The sequence below is a fragment of the Pongo abelii genome, chromosome 19, assembly GCF_028885655.2.
Source record: "Pongo abelii isolate AG06213 chromosome 19, NHGRI_mPonAbe1-v2.0_pri, whole genome shotgun sequence".
Lineage (NCBI taxonomy): Eukaryota > Metazoa > Chordata > Mammalia > Primates > Hominidae > Pongo > Pongo abelii.
Genome location: NC_072004.2, coordinates 57,019,012 through 57,035,501, shown reverse-complemented (window position 1 = coordinate 57,035,501; position 16,490 = coordinate 57,019,012). Strand labels below are relative to the sequence as shown.

Genomic DNA, 16,490 nt, shown 5'->3' with positions numbered 1-16,490 from the left:
CGCCCGGCCTGCAAAATTTAAATTTAATACAAATTTAATGGACTATCCCCAAATATATGGATGTATAGAATATTATGTATGTTTTTAAAACATGAGTTAGAGAAAGGGTTGGAGAAAGGGTTTGAAAGATGAGCACAAAGATGAATATCTCCAATTCAAGGTAGAAAATGTACGTAACAATTATCAGTCAATACATTTATTTATATATAATTTAAAACTTTTTTTCTATGAGAAAAAATCTGTAGGTTGTCCTGAATATAGCAGTCTTAATCTAAATAATCTACTGAACCAATACTTTCTGAGACTCTACATAGGCACAGATCCTATCCGGGAAGCTGCTAATTAACTGCTACACTGCTGCAGAATAAACCTTTTATTTTTATAATTTTGTGTACTCAAAAGCTTTTATCAGTGAAGATAGATATTTCTTCATCTAATTATTATTAGTTATTTTAGTGGAATCAAATAATCACTTTGAAAAGAGGATTCAGGTGTAAAAGCTTTATTCTACTTTTATTAATGAATTTAGGTTGCTTTAACTGCTAATAAATGTTGTTTTATGTAATGCTGTTGTTTGCTTCTTTCTGTTTTTTTTTTTTGAGACGGCGTCTCGCTCATCGCCCAGGCTGGAGTGCAGTGGCGTGATCTCGGCTCACTGCAAGCTCCGCCTCCCGGGTTCACGCCATTCTCCTGCCTCAGGCTCCCCAGTAGCTGGGACTACAGGCGCCCGTCACCACGCCCGGCTAATTTTTTGTATTTTTTTTTTTTTTTTTTTTTTTTTTTTTAGTAGAGACAGAGTTTCACCATGTTAACCAGGATGGTCTCAATCTCCTGAGCTCGTGATCCGCCCGCCTCCGCCTCCCAAAGTGCTGGGATTACAGGCGTGAGCTACCGCGCCCAGCCTGCTTCTTTGTGTTTTATCTTGCATTGTGTTACTGTGGAGAGAAGCAATTGATTTAAAATATCTGGCTGATGCAAAGGCATACGAATGACACAATGGACTTTGGAAACTTGGGGGGAAGAGTGGGAGTGGGGCAAGAGATAAAAGACTACAAATATGGTGCAGTGTAGACTGCTCGGGTGATGAGTGCATCAAAATCTACCAAATCACCACTAAAGAACTTACGCATGTAACCAAATACCACCTGTACCTCAATAACTTACGGAAAAAGAAAGGCTTAACTATTGATACACTCTCTCTCTCTCTCTCTCTCTCTCTCTCTGGGATTACAGGCACCCACCACCATGCTCGGTTAATTTTTGTATTTTTAGTAGAGACGCGGTTTCACCATGTTGGCCAGGCTGGTCTCAAACTCCTGACCTCAAGTGATCCACCCACCATGGCCTCCCAAATTGATGGGATTACAGGCATGAGCCACCGCACCCAGCCCCATTCTCTACCTTATTCTATATAGTTTTACTACATTTTAATATTTTTAGATATAAATGTAAAAATTATAGTTTTAGTTTTAATGGTTCCTGACATTTTTCTTAAGTTTATTCAGAGCAAATGAAAACTGCTTTTAGGCCAGGCATGGTGGCTTATGCCTGTAATCCCAGCACTTTGGGAGTCTGAGTGAGGCGGATCACCTGAGGTCCGAAGTTTGAGACCAGCCCAGCCAACATGGCGAAACCCCGTCTCTACTAAAAATACAAAAATTAGCTGGATGTGGTGGTGGGCAGCGGGCACCTGTAATCCCAACTACTTGGGAGGCTGAGGCAGGGAGAATTGCTTGAACCTAGGAGGCGGAGCTTGCAGTGAGCCGAGATGGCTCCACTGCACTCCAGCCTGGCAGCCTGGGCAACAGAGACAGACTCGATCTCAAAAAAAAAAAAAAAGAAAAGAAAGAAAGAAAGCTGCTTTGATGTTTTATATTATGAAAGAAATTTAGCTGGACAGATCCAGCTGTTACATTTATAAATAGCTATAGATATCTACAGCAATAAAGGGTTTATTCAGGTTGTTATGGCAACTAAAATTCAGCAGAACTTCAAAGATAAACTATACTGAAGCAAGAGGTACATTAACTGTACATTTAATCAAATTACACAATAAAATTGTTGCCTAATGTATCATTTTAGATAGCAAGAAATTAGTTTAACATATCAGTGTAACTTACTATTTTTAATGTACAAAGATTTTGTTTTTATTTTATTTTTTTAGATGGAACCTGGCTCTGTCGCCCAGGCTAGAGTGCAGTGCCACGATCTCGGCTCACTGCAACCTCTGCCTCCCAGGTTCAAGTGATTTTTCTGCCTCAGCCTCCTTTGTAGCTGGGAATATAGGTGCATGCCACCTCACCTGGCTAATTTTTTTTTTTGTATTTTTAGTAGAGACGGGGTTTCACCGTGTTAGCCACGATGGTCTCGATCCCCTGACCTTGTGATCCGCCCTCCTCAGCCTCCCAAAGTGCTGGGATTACAGGTGTGATGTAAAAAAATTTTGTTCCTAATTTATCTATATGGGCTTTATATACTTTTAAGGAGCTTTACTTATAGGAATGATGGATCATGCTGACCCATTTAAAACTCTCTTTCTCGGTCTTCTTTGTAATACGTTGCATGCTTATTTAGATCTGCTGGCTAGGGTTGAGGGTACATTTTTGAGTCAGTGGAATATATAAAAGCCTGCATTCAGCTTTAAGTCCATGATCTTTTTTTTTTTTTTTTTTTGAGACAGAGTCTTGCCATGTCACCCAGGCTGGAGTGTAATGCCACGATCTCGGTTTACTGCAATCTCCGCCTCCTGGGTTCAAGTGATTCTCTTGCCACAGCCTCCCAAGTAGCTGTGATTATAGGCGCCTGCCACCATGCCCAGCTAATTTTTGTATTTTTAGTAGAGACAGGTTTTCGCCATGTTGCCCGGGCTGGTCTTGAACTCCTGACCTCTGGTGATCCACCTGCCTTGGCCTCCCAAAGTGCTGGGATTACAGGCATGAGCCACCACACCAAGTGCTGGGATTACAAGCATGAGCCACTACACCTGGCCAAAATCCATGATCTTATACCAATGTTTTATCCAACTTAACTACCTGATTATAATCTTTTAAGCCATTTAAATATGTAGATCTATTCAGATATTCTGTTACAGTGGGTCTAGGAGTGGGACATGAGAACCTATAAATTTAAAAAATAATTGGCCAGGGCCGGGTGCGGTGGCTTACACCTGTAATCCCAGCACTTTGGGAGGCTGAGGAGGGCGGATCACGAGGTCAGGAGATCGAGACCATCCTGGCTAACACAGTGAAACCCTGTCTCTACTAAAAATACAAAAAATTAGCCAGGCGTGGTGGTGGGTGCCTGTAGTCCCAGCTGCTTGGGAGGCAGAGGCAGGAGAATGGCATGAACCTGGGAGGCGGAGCTTGCAGTGAGCCGAGATAATGCCACTGCACTCCAACCTGGGCAACAGAGCGAGACTCCGTCTCAAAAAAAAAATAATAATAATAATTGGCTGGGCGAGGTGGCTCACGCCTGTAACCCCAGCACTTTGGGAGGTTGAGACGGGCAGATCACCCGAGGTCAGGAGTTTGAGACCAGCTTGGCCAACATGGTGAAACCCCATGTCTACTAAAAATACAAAAATTAGCCAGGCATGATGGCGGGTGCCTGTAATCTCAGCTACTAGGGAGGCTGAGGCAGGAGAATCACCTGAACCTGGGAGGCAGAGGTTGCAGTGAGCTGAGATCACGCCACTGTACTCCAGCCTGGGCAATAAGAGTCTCAGTCTCAAATAATAACAATAATAATAATAATAATAATTTTTCTTTTTATTCAGTGTAATATGTGTATAATTTTTTAAAGTGAAATAGTGTACTGTAAAGCATATACTAAGAACAGTCTCTTACCCTTCTTCATTCTCAAGTCCTCCTTGGAAACAACTGTTTTAATTTTCTTTTCTTTCTTTTTCTCTCTCTTCCTCTCTTTTCTCTTTCCATACATTGGACCACAATGGCAGAGGAAGCAACTATTTTTAATTCTTTTTTTTGGTTTGTTTGTTTTTTTGAGACGGGGTTTCACTCTTGTTTCCCAGGCTGGAGTGCAATGCCGCGATCTCACCTCACTGCAACCTCTGCCTCTTGGGTTCAAGTGATTCTCCTGCCTCAGCCTCCCGAGTAGCTGGGATTACCGGCATGCACCACTACGCCTGGCTAATTTTGTATTTTTAATAGAGACAGGGTTTCTCCATGTTGGTCAGGCTGGTCTCGACCTCCTGACCTCTGGTGATCCTCCTGTCTTGGCCTCCCAAAGTGCTGGGATTACAGGCATGAGCCACTGTGCCTGGCCTATTTTTAATTCTTTGTTTCTTCTAGGATTCACCTGTCTCTAAAGAATGTTTCATTTGCTGTTTCTTGTTTTTTAAACTATAGACAGTAACTCTTTGTTTTTTATTCTAGAAGATAAAGATTTAACAATCTTATACAACTCCTGCTACCACTTACTTTCCCCCACTAACTCCCAGTATAATCATACCACAACTTTAGGCAAAATAATGTTTACATTGTTTGAATTATGTATATATTGTTTACAACTGAGCCACTATATACTGTGTTTACATTTTCTTTTCTTTTTTCTTTTTTTTTTTTTTGAGACGGAGTTTCACTCTAGTTGCCCAGGCTGGAGTGCAATGGTGCAATCTCAGCTCACTGCAACCTCCGCCTCCTGGGTTCAAGCGATTCTCCTGCCTCAGTCTCCTGAGTAGCTGGGATTACAGGCATGCGCCACCATGCCTGGCTAATTTTGTATATTCAGTAGAGACGGGGTTTCTCCATGTTGGTCAGGCTGGTCTCGAACTCCCGACCTCAGGTGATCCGCCCGCCTCGGCCTTCCAAAGTGCTGAGATTACAGGCGTGAGCCACTGTGCCTGGCCTGTGTTTACATTTTCTTTCTTGTATAACCTTTTGTTTTTCCTAGAGTTAATAATTTACTGTTTTTCATTTGTTTAGTTTTCTATGTACCTATTGTCTTTTATTTTCTGAACTCTGAAGTAGAAACATAAAAACCACTATCAGTATAGTTAAACATCCTGGGTAATCATTTTTTATAAGGCTTTCATCTTGGAACTTTGCATCTACCTGTTCCAGTCCAGACTGTACGTGCTCTATACCTTCTGTACAGCTGACATTCTGGGGCTCTACCATGATCCTTGTGGTTCCTGATGCTTCGTTTTCATCAGAGCCTCAGTTTTGTGGTTTTCATTTCTTTCTGGGTTTCTTTTCTCATTTTGCTGGTGGACATCCTTTACTAGTCTTTTTATAAAAGATTCATGGTTATAAAGCAGGATTAGTGAGCTTAAAAAAACAAAAGATTCATGGAAGTTAATTTTTTTCAGATATTTCAGTTAATTTTGTTAACCTGAAATATCTTTATTCCACTCCTCCACTTGATTGTTAGCCTAGTTGGGTACAGAATTTCAGGTTAAAGGCCAAGGTGGTGGGTCATACCTATAATCCCAGTACCTTGGGAGGCCAAGGCAGGTGAATTGCTTAAGACCTGGAGTTTGAGGACAGCCTGGTCAACATAGTAAGACCCTGTCTCTAGAAGAAAAATTAGCCAGGCATGGTGGCCCATGCCTGTAGTCCCAGCTACTTGGGAGGCTAAGGCAGGAGGATCACTTGAGCCCAGGAGTTTGAGGCTGCAATGAACTTTGATTGGACCACTGCACTCCAGCCTGGAAATCAGAGCAAGACACTGTCGCTCTAAAAAAACAAAAAACAAAACAAACAACAAAAAAAATTATGTTAGAAAATTGTTTTCCCACAGAATTTTGAAGGCATTAGTCTATTGTCCCTCAGCTTTCACTGTTGTAATTATTATTATTATTATTATTTGAGATGGAGTCTCGCTCTGTCATCCAGGTTGTAGCACAATGGCGCAGTCTCGGCTCACTGCAAGCTCCGCCTCCCAGGTTCACGCCATTCTCCTGCCTCAGCCTCCCAAGTAGCTGGGACTACAGGCGTCCACCACCATGCCCGGCTGATTTTTGTATTTTTAGTAGAGACGGGATTTCACCATGTTAGCCAGGATGGTCTCAATCTCCTGACCTCGTGATCCGCCCACCTCGGTCTCCCAAAGTGCTGGGATTACAGGCATGAACCACCGCGCCCAGCCTTCAGCCTTATTATTGAGAAAGATGATAGCATTCTGATTCCTGATCCTATTTGTATGTGGTTTACTTTATTTTATTTAATTTTTTATTATTATTTTTTGAGATGGAGTCTCACTGTGTCGCCCAGGCTGGAGTGCAGTGGCACGATCTTGGCTCACTGCAACCTCTGCCTCTGGGTTCAAGCAATACTCCTGCCTCAGCCTTCCAAGTACCTAGGACTATAGGCATGTGCCACCATGCTTGGCTGATTTTTGTATTTTTAGTAGAGACAGTTTCACCATGTTGGCCAGGCTGGTCTCAAACTCTTATCCTCAAGTGATCCACCCGCCTTGGCCTCCCAAAGTGCTTGGATTACAGGCGTGAGCCACCGCACCTGACATGTATGTGACTTTATCTTTTTTTTTTTTCTTTTTTTTGAGATGGAGTCTCACTCTTGTCACCCAGGCTGGAGTGCGGTGGCACAATCTCAGCTCACTGCAACCTCCGCTTCCTGGGTTCAAGTGATTCTCCTGCCTCAGCCTCCCAAGTAGCTGGGATTACAGGCACGTGCCACCACGCCCAGCTAATTTTTGTATTTTTAGTAGAGACGGGGTTTCACCATGTTAGCCAGGATGGTCTTGATCTCCTGACCTTGTGATCCCCCTCCTCGGTCTCCCAAAGTGCTAGGATTACAGGCGTGAGCCACTGCAGACTTACTTTATCTTAAAGGTTTTAGACTCTTCTCTTTAGCCAGCATTTTGGGAACTGAGTAAGGGAATACAGCTGTTTATATGTAATTTTTCACATAGTATTCTTAATTTTAGTAAGGTGATTTACTTCAGTCTCTCAGTATGTACCTTGTGTCTTTGAATATTCTGTTTCAATTAATCAGAAAATAAACATTTTCTCTCCTGCCATGTGAGGAAGGTGCACTTGTTTGGTTGCATGGGAGTTTAGAAGAAGAGTATCTTAGGTATTTCTTCTGTATAATTTCAATGAATTGCAACGTTTCCAACACTTCTCCTTATACGTGCTGTCTGAGATAGCTAGTATCTCCAGTTCCTTAGATTCCTGGAGTTCTTTGATGAGAACCAGCTAGATTCTTGATGTCATCCCCCTATTGGACAGTTTGGACTCAGCTTTCTCTGTTCTGGTATGTTAAGGTTGCTACTCCTTCATTCCCTTTCTTGCTTTCAAATATTTGTTAATCTTTTTTGTCACTATAATTTCTTCCGTGTCTTTCTGTTATTTTAATTTCACATTTCAGGAGGTTTCTGAGATAAATGCATGTGTGCAGTCTGCTGTTTTGAATCAGAAGTCCTGAAAGTCCAACGTTATTGCCAGTGCTTTTATTGTTTCTGTGATAGGCACTGTGTTCCAAGGCAGCTCATTTCCTCTTTGGTAAGCACTGTTTTTTAGTGGCTGCTTATCTTGGGTGAAGAAAGTCTTTGTCTCTGTAGGACTATCGATCCTAATTCTACACCTTAGAGTATTCCAAATAAATCTGTTGTCTTCCACATGGTAACCTTTCATAGACTTAAAGACAGTATTAGAACTTTAGTATTTTTTCTTCTCTAGCGTAGAGATAACCTAGTTCCTCTATTTGATCCTCAGAAAATATTGTTTCAAATTTCTTCACTATCCTGGTCACTCACTTCTGAATTAACTGTTCTTAAAGAATGATACCTAGAATTGAGAGCAATATTCCAGGTAGAATCTAACCAGCACAGACTAGAATAAATTATTATCATTTTCTTTTGAAATATTGTTGTGATAAAAAAATAATAAACTCAACACTCCTGGTATGTTCTGCAAAGGGGAGAGTTTCTCAGAACTTTATCTGCTTGAAATTAAAGAAAAAATGTGAAGCTTCCACTACTTCTATATAAGAGAGAGAGACCTGAAACATACAATGATTTGTTTTTTTTTTTAATTAGAACAATTGGTGCTCCTTTTTAAAAATAATCTGGAGTGTAGGTTGAGAATTAAGATGTTCTGCATAATAACATGAAATTTTAAACTTGAATTTTGAAATATTTTTAGACTCATGCAGAAGTTGCAAAAATAGTACAAAGAGTTCAGAAGTACTCTTCACCCAGCTTCCCCCAAAGACATCTTATATAACCATAGTATAATTATCAAAATCAGAAAACTGACATTGATACAATACTATTTATTAACTAAACTACTAACCTTATTTGGATTTCACCAGGTTTTTGTTTGTTTGTTTGTTTGTTTTTTGAGATGGAGCCTCGCTCTGTTACCAGGCTGGAGTGCAGTGGTGTGGTCTTAGCTCACTGCACCCTCGCCTCCTGGGTCCAAGCGATTCTCCTTCCTCAGCCATCTGAGTAGCTGGGATCACAGGCATGCATCACTACTCCTGGCTATGGCTAATTTTCGTATTTTTTTCTTTTAGTAGAGATGGGGTTTCATCATGTTGGTCAGGCTGATCTTGAACTCCCAGCCTCAAGTGATTCACCTACCTCAGCCTCACAAGATTTCACCAGTTATTATATACAATCCTTAAAAAAAAATGTTTGGGGGATGTATGTAGTTCTACAGGATTTTATCACATGTATAAATTCATATGACCATTATCATATTTGGGATATAGAACTCCCAAAGAAACTCCCATGTGCTAGCCGTTTACAGTCACACCCCAATCCTAACCCCTGGCAACCACTGATCTGTTTTTCATCACCATACTTTTGTTACTTTGAGAATGTTATATAAGTGGAATCATCTAGTATGTGACCTTTTGAAACCCAATAGTTTTTCAACAGTTTCAACCTCACCGCACCCCCGCAGAAGTCTTTAGTTTCTATTGTTGCTGTCTTTATGTCTATGAGTACCCCGTGTTTAGCTCCCACTTATAAGTGAGAACATGTGGTATTTGGCTTTCTGTTCTTGCATTAATTCACTTAGGATAAAGGCCTCCAGTTGCACCCGTGTTGCTGCAAAGGACATGATTTTGTTCTTTTTTTATGGCTGGATAGTATTCTGTGGTGTATATGTACCACATTGTCTTTATCCAGGCCACATTTGATGGGCATCTAGGTTGATTCCGTGTCTTTGCTGTTGTGAATAGTGCTGCAGTGAACATGCGAGTGCATATGTCTTTTTGATAGAATTACTTGTTTTCTTTTGGATATATACCCAGTATGAGTAATTGGATTCCTGGGTCAAATGGTAGTTCTGTTTTAAGTTCTTTGAGAAATCTTCAAACTGCTTTCCATAGTGGCTAAGCTAATTTGCATTCTCACCAACAGTGTATAAGTGTTCCCTTTTCTCCACAGCCTTTCCAACATCTGTTGTTTTTGACTTTTTAATAATAGCCATTCTGACATCTGACTGATGTGAGATGACATCTCATTGTGATTTTGATTTGCATTTCTCTGATGATTAGTGATGTGGAGCATTTTTTCATATTTATTGGCCACAGGTATGTCTTCTTTTGTGAAGTGTCTGTTCATGTCTTTTGCCTATTTGGAAGTGTTTTGTGGTTCTTGTAGAGATATTTCCCCTCCTTGCTTAGATGTAGGGTTTTTTGTTTATTTGTTTTATTTTTATTTTTTGATGGGGTGTGGGGTATGGCTATTGTAAATGGGATTGCATTGTTGACTTGTTTGCCCACTTTTTAATTGGACTGCTTACTTATTTACAGTTGAGGTTAGGGATTTCCTTATTTATTCTAGATATAAATTATTTGTCAAATATGTGTGATTTGCAAATATTTTCTCCCAATCTGTGGCTTCTTTTCTCATTTTCTTAATATCTTTCACAGAGGAAAAGTTTTAATTATGATGAAGTCTAATTTATTAATTTTTTCTTTTATGGGTTATACTTTTGGTGTCATATCTAAGAACATTTTCCCTAAATTTAGGTCACACAGAGTTTCTCTTGTTTTTTCCCTAAGAGTCTTATAGTTCAACATCTAATAAAATTATGCATTTGAAGTTTGTTAATTTTGGTATAAATTGTGAGGTTTAGGTCAAGGTCCATTTTGTCTCCTACAGGAGACCAGTTGTCCCATCACCGCTTGTTAAAACGACTATCCTTGCTTCATTAAATTGCTTTTATGCCTTTGTCAAAAATTAGTTGTCTATACAAGTGTGAGTTTATCTTTTACTCTTTTTTGTTCTATTGATCTGTGTGTCTGTGTCTCCCAATACGACCGTTTAACTGTTGTGTCTATATAGTAAGTCTTTAAAAAGCTAATGTGATTGCCCTTATTTTATTCTTTTTTTCAAAATTCTTTTAGCTATTCTAGTTCCTTTGCCTTTCCGTATAAATTTTAGAATCAGCTTGTTCATGTATAAAAATCTGTTAGGATTTTTATAGGAATTGCATTAAACCAACTGCAGATCAATTTTGAGAGAATTGACGTCTTTACTCTGTAAAGCCTCCGAATCCATGAGAATGCCACATCTCTCCAGTTATTTAGGTCATTAAAACCTTTTTTTGGCCTGATGCAGTGACTCATGCCTATAATCTCAGCACTTTGAGAGGCTGAGGTGGGAGGATCACTTGAGCACAGGAGTTCGAGACCAGCCTCAGCAACATAGTGAGACCTCATCTCTACAAAAAATAGAAAAATTCGCCAACTGTGGTGGCATGTGCCTGTAGTCCCAGCTGCTGGGGAGGCTGAGGCGAGGTGATTGATTGAGTCTGGGAGGTCAAGGGTATAGTAAGCCACAATCATTTGTGCCACTGTACTTTAGCCTTGGTGACAGAGCAAGACGCTGTCTCAAATAAAATAAAATTCATCAGTATTTTGTAGTTTTTAGCACACAGATCCTGTGCATGTTTTGTTATAGTTATACCCGAATTTTAATTTTTTTTAGTGTTATTGTAAATGTTCTGGGAAATTTTATTACCTGTGATATTGTTGGGCCTTCCCACTGTAGCTTTATATTTTATTAAAACATATATTTTTGACTGAGTGCAGTGGCTCGCACCTGTAATCCCAGCATTTAGGAGGCTGAGGTAGGAGAATTGCTTGAGCCCAGGAGTTCAAGACTAGCTCAGGCAATATAGTGAGACCTCTATCTCTACAAAAAATTTTAAAAAATTAGCCGTGCATGGTGGTGCATGCCTGCAGTCCCAGCTACTCAGGAGGCTGAGGCAGGAGGATTGCTTGAGCCCAGGATTTTGAGGCTGCAGTGAGCTATGATCATGCCACTGTACTCCAGCCTGGGTGACAGAACAAGACCCCGTCTCAAACAACAAAACAAAACAAAAAGAAATGGGGCGCTCGCTTCAGCAGCACATATATGAAAAATGATACAGAGAAGATTAGCATGGTCCCTGCACAAGGATCACACTCAAATGTTACATATTATAATTTAAAAAAAAAACCAAATGGGGAAACTGAGACTTAGAAAAGTCAAGTAATTAATTGCCTAAGGTTACAAAAATGGTAAACAGTAGAGCTAGGATTCAAACCCAGGTGTGGCTTTAGAATCTCTAACATGATGCTAACCACTATACTATGCTGCCCAGAGCAAAACCATCCTGATATACTCTAACGGCAACTGTTTTTTAAATTTTGGGTATATATTGTTGCTCAAAAGTGACAAGACTACTAACTTTATCTTTTATGTTACCCAGATTAAAATTCTTTCAGGAAAAAATGAACTATATAGAATATTAAGATTAATGTATTTCATCATCTGCCTTCCTCTTATCTAAATCAAAGAATTCCCAGGGGGCCTGGCATGGTGGCTCACACCCGCACTTTGGGAGGCCAAGGCATGAGGATTTAATGAGCCCAGGAGTTCAAGACCAGCCTGGGCGACAGAGTAAGATCCTATCTTTACAAAAAAAAAATTTTTTTTTTCTTGAGATGGAGTCTCGCTCTGTCGCCCAGGCTGGGAGTGCAGTGGTGCGATCTTGGCTCACTGGAACCTCTGCCACCCGGGTTCAAGCGATTCTTTTGCCTCAGCCTCCTGAGTAGCTGGGATTACAGGCGCACGCCACCACACCCAGCTAATTTTTGTATTTTTAATAGAGACGGGGTTTCACCATATTGGTCAGGCTGGTCTTGAGCTCCTGACCTTGTGATCTGCCTGCCTTGGCCTCCTAAAGTGCTGGGATTACAAGGCGTGAGCCACCGTGCCCGGCCACAAAAAAATTTAAGATCAACTGGGTTTGTTGGCGCATGCCTGTAGTCTTAGCTACTCCAGAGGCTGAGATGGGAGGATCACTTGAGCCCAGGAGTTGGAGGTTACAGTGGGCCATGATGGTCCCACTGCACTCCAGCCTGGGTAACAGAGTAAAACCCTGTCTCTTAAAAAAATTAAAAAAAAAAAAAAAAAAAGAATTCCTAGGATATACAGCTGTCAGAGAATGAGAATAAACACACACACACACACACACACACACACACACACACATACACACAATCTCTCATTATCCCTAATAGTTACAAACTGATTTTATTTTTATTTAAGATTACTCAGAAAAATTTATTGGACTTTTAATTTATGTTAAGAAATTGTTTTAAAAGGCCATCAGAAATTCTATTAAAATCATGAGGTTTTTTAAATTTTTTTTTTTAAGACAGAGTCTCGCACAGTCATCTAGACTAGAGTGCAGTGGTACAATCTCCGCTCACTGCAACCTCTGCCTCCCAGGTTCAAGTGATTCTCTTGCCTCAGCCTCCTGAGTAGCTGGGATTACAGGTGCCCGCCACCACTCCCGGCCAATTTTTTGTATTTTTAGTAGAGATGGGGTTTCACCGTGTTAGCCAGGATGGTCTCGATCTCCTGACCTCAGGTGATCCACCTGCCTCGGCTTCCCAGAATGTTGGGATTACAGGCATGAGCCACCACAACTGGCCCATGAGGCTTTTATAAATTATACATGCTACGCATTTGCCAATTTTGACAATGTAGTCTGCTGTTTATAAAAGTTGGCAGCATTTGAGAAGTTAGTCTTGACTCTTGTCTCATGTCCAGCCAGGGCTCTTAGGCTGTCCCAGAGAAGGTGATGATCACTGACAATAACGTGTTGATAAATCTTTGAAGCCTTTCAATTAAGAAAGTCCTCTGGAATGTAAACATAGATCTTACACCTATCACAAAAATTAACTTAAAATAGATCATATACATAAATGTAAAATGCATAACTTATAAGAGTTCTAGAAGATAACATAGGAGAAATCTAGTGACCTTGAGTTTGGCCATGAGTTTTAGATACAACTCAAATAGCATGGAGGAAAAACATTGATAAAATTGACTTTAAACTTGTGTTCTGAGAAAGACACAGTAAAGGGAGTTAAAAGGTAAGTCACAAACTGGGAGAAAATCTTTGCAAAACACATATCTGATAAAGGACTTGTACCCAAAATATACAAAAAACACTTACAATTCAACAATGAGAAAGTGAACAACCCAATTAAAAAAGGAGCAGAAGATCTGAACCAGATACCTCAATAAGGAAGATGTAGAGACAGCAAATAAACACCTAAAAAGACGCTCATCATTTGTCTGTAGGGAATTGCAGGTTAAAACAATGAGATACCATTAAAGTCTGTTAGAATGGCTAAATTTAAAAACTGAAAAGCTGGTGAGGATGAAATGCCGGTGAGGATGAAAAACAAAAGAAACTCTCATCTTTGCTGGTGGAAATGCAAAATGATATAGCCACTTTGGAAAACAGTTTGGCAGTGGCTTACAAGAAAGATAAACATATTCTTACCATATGATCTAGCAATTAATCGCATTTCTAGGTGCAATAGACATACCCAGTTGAGTTGTAAAGTTACGTCCACACAGAAACCTGCAAAGGAATGTTTACAGCAGCTTTATTCATAACTGCCCCCAAACTGGATGCAACAGAATGTCTCTTGATAGGCGAATGGATAACCAAACTATTGTGGTACATTCATACAATGGAATGTTATTAAGTGATCAAAAGAAAGGAGATGTTAAACCAGGAAAAGACATGGAGAAAACATAGATGCATATTGTTAAGTAATTGAGAAACCTATATACTGTAACAATTCCAATTATATAACATTCTGGAGGAGGAAAATTATGGTGGCAGTAAAAAGATCAGTGGTTGTCAGGGGTTGTGGACAGTAGTGAGGGAGGGATGAATAGGTGAAGCAGAGTGGTATTTTAGGGTGGCGAAACTATTCTATATGCACTGTAATGGTGGATACATGACATTATGCATTTGTTAAAGTCTGTAGAATTTTACAGCACAAAAAGTTAACCTCAATGTGTACAAATTTAACAATAGCTTTCAGAGGTAGGCATGGTGGCTTCTGCCTGTAATCCCAGCTACTTGGGAGGCTGAGGTAAGAAGATCACTTGAGGCCAAGAGTTCAAGTCCAGCTTGGGAGTTGAGTTCAAGTCCAGCAACATGGCAAGACCTTGTCTCTAAAAAAAAAATTTTTTTTAAGGAAAAAATAATATAATTCAGGAGGTCATGGGATTTGGAAAGAAAGCAGACTGTGACAAGAGCATCTAACTATATTACAAATATATGAAACAACCTCACCGAAGGGATGGGGAGAAAATTGCTACCTTAACTTTGAAAATGACTGGAGTCTGTAAAACTGAAGGCTAAAGGAACTGTACAAGAGTACTTAGTCAAGTTGATAAAGTTTTTCTGCATGGGTTTATAGGTTAATAAATGCATTGTTGCTATACTTGTACACTGACATTGAACAATAAGAAAATAGGTAGCAGATAGTGGGAGCCAGGTTTCTTACTGTCGGAGTGGAAATTTTATGTACACTAACATTGAATAAGAAGAAAGTAGATAGCAGATAGTGGGAGCCAGGTTTCTCACTGTTGGAGTGAAAATTTTACAAATCAACAAGGGAGGAAGCTAGAATGACCCCTGTGGTAATGGATTAACGTTGAAGATACTAGAAGAGCTCATATATAGTTAGATAGTTGCATGTGGAAATTTTGATAGATGGGTATGTGTACAAGTTAGTATACATACTATAAAGTTTAGAAGTTTACAGCACCACCACCACTTCTGACTCCAATTGTAAGTTTAGGGGTCCCCAAGATCACCCTCATGTTGAATAATTCCCTAGAGGTACTCACAGAACTCACTGAAAGCTGTTATATTTACAGTTATGGTTTATTACAATAAAAGGATACATATTAAAACCAGCCAAGGGAAGAAGCACATGGGACAGAGTACAGGAGAATTCCTCATGTGAAGCTTCCAGTTTTTTCTCCTGCTGGACTAATGGACAGTGGTAACTTCCCCCAGCAACAATTTGTGACAACATGCTAGAAGTATTGCCAGCCAGGTAAGATCACTCAAGCCTTGGTGTCCAGAGTTTTTGTTGGGGCTTGGTCATATAGACATGATTGACCACTCACATGGCTGTTTTTTGTTACAGATACCACATGGCTCAAAACCTCCACCATTAATTACATTGTTAGCATAGGCTATCTGGCATGGCCTAAAGCTCCCAGGTTAACAAGGACCTACTTTTCAGTCAGGCATTACAGAGGCTTAGAGAATACCTCCCTGGAGCCAAGGGCAAAAGCCCGACCAATTCAGTAGTAACAAGTATACCTAGTGCTCAGATCTTGGTTTCTAATATTATTCTTCAGTAAGAGTAACCAGTACTCCTTGGAGAAATGGCTGATTCCAGGGATAGGGTAGAAAATGTACAGAACCAGCCTAGGGCATCTTGTAGAGGCAGAAAGTAAGAAAGTGCTAAAGAAAAAAAAAAAAAAAGATCACTGTGAGAGGTATGTAAAAGAAGCCAAATGAAAGAGCACCCAATGGGAAAATTTAGAAATATTTGAGCAAAATAAATGAATGAATACCATACTATTGTATTATAACCTAAAGTATAGCATAAATGTTCATGATTGTGGTGGGTTGCAGCTGATCTGGGCCAGCGTCATCAGTGGTAAAATAATTTGCTGAAACAGCTGTGAGTTAAAGAAGGTAAGTGTGTTAGAGAGAAAGTATGTTGCAAGGAAGCATTGGGCAGCACAGCAGAGAAGAAGCTGTCTGCAAAGAGGCAGGGCTGGAGGGAAGTTTTATAGGATGGACCTGGAGGGACTACATGTAGAACGAGGTATTTGAGAACAGGATATTGTGCAAACGGGATGTTTGTAGTTAGCTGTTTCTCAGAACAATTGTTCTCCCCCACCCTGGGGCACCCCCCTTGTTGTTGCTAACTTATCAGGACTCCAAAATGAGTTCATACTGATATATACATAATTGGATAAATTAATAAATGGAAGTGAATAGACAAATCTTTCCATATGGAATAATGCTAATTATATTATCTAGATACTCCATCCTAAGGACAGGGAGCATAATTCCCCACTCCTTAAGTGTGGGCTGTGCATAGTGACTTCCTTCCAAAGAGTCCCTTATGAAAAATGGGGAGTGGGAGGAAAGGAATAACTTC

General features: G+C 40.1%; 1 protein-coding gene and 1 pseudogene across 1 annotated transcript in view; both read left to right on the top strand.

Moving 5' to 3' along the window:
- Window positions 1-16,490, top strand: part of PPM1E (protein phosphatase, Mg2+/Mn2+ dependent 1E) — a 224,028-nt gene that overhangs the window by 67,462 nt on the left and 140,076 nt on the right. The window lies entirely within an intron of this gene.
- Window positions 11,336-11,433, top strand: LOC112129753 (U6 spliceosomal RNA; annotated as a pseudogene).